This window comes from Arachis stenosperma, chromosome 10 (assembly GCF_014773155.1).
Source record: "Arachis stenosperma cultivar V10309 chromosome 10, arast.V10309.gnm1.PFL2, whole genome shotgun sequence".
In the NCBI taxonomy this organism is placed as follows: domain Eukaryota; kingdom Viridiplantae; phylum Streptophyta; class Magnoliopsida; order Fabales; family Fabaceae; genus Arachis; species Arachis stenosperma.
In genome coordinates, this window is record NC_080386.1 from 29493876 (window position 1) to 29494813 (window position 938).

General features: G+C 40.6%; 1 non-coding gene across 1 annotated transcript; it reads left to right on the top strand.

Annotated features, from left to right (window-relative positions):
- The first annotated feature begins 557 nt into the window (after positions 1-557).
- Positions 558-665, top strand: LOC130959557 (small nucleolar RNA R71). Its single transcript, XR_009078630.1, has one exon. It is a non-coding gene; the product is annotated as a small nucleolar RNA R71 (small nucleolar RNA).
- Positions 666-938: the final 273 nt, after the last annotated feature.

Consider the following 938-nt stretch of genomic DNA (forward strand, 5'->3'; position numbering starts at 1 on the left):
GAATTCTCTGTCTGTTGCTGAGAAGATGATGGAAAAGGCTTGCCATTGCTAAACCTGTTTCTTCCACCATTGTTGTTGTTGAAACCTTGTTGAGGTTTCTCTTGATTCTTCCATGAGAAATTTGGGTGATTTCTCCATGAAGAATTATAGGTGTTTCCATAGGGTTCTCCTAGGTAATTCACCTCTTCCATTGAAGGGTTCTCAGGATCATAAGCTTCTTCTTTAGATGAAGCATCCTTAGTACTGCTTGGTGCATTTTGCATTCCAGACAGACTTTGAGAAATCAAATTGACTTGTTGAGTCAATATCTTATTCTGAGCCAGTATGGCATTCAGAGCATCAATCTCAAGAACTCCTTTCTTCTGACTTGTCCCATTGTTCACAGGATTCCTTTCAGAAGTGTACATGAATTGGTTATTTGCAACTATTTCAATGAGTTCTTGAGCCTCTGTAGGCGTCTTCTTCAGATGAAGAGATCCTCCAGCAGAGCTATCCAAAGACATCTTGGATAGTTCAGAGAGACCATCATAGAAAATACCTATGATGCTCCATTCAGAAAGCATGTCAGAAGGACATTTTCTGATCAATTGTTTGTATCTTTCCCAAGCTTCATAGAGGGATTCTCCATCCTTCTGTCTGAAGGTTTGGACTTCCACTCTAAGCTTACTCAATTTTTGAGGTGGAAAGAACTTTGCCAAGAAGGCATTGACTAGCTTTTCCCAAGAGTCCAGGCTTTCTTTAGGTTGAGAGTCCAACCATGTCCTAGCTCTGTCTCTTACAGCAAAAGGGAATAGCATAAGTCTATGGACCTCAGGGTCTACCCCATTAGTCTTGACAGTGTCACAGATTTGCAAGAATTCAGCTAAAAACTGATGAGGATCTTCCAATGGAAGTCCATGGAACTTGCAATTCTGTTGCATTAGAGAAACTAATTGAGG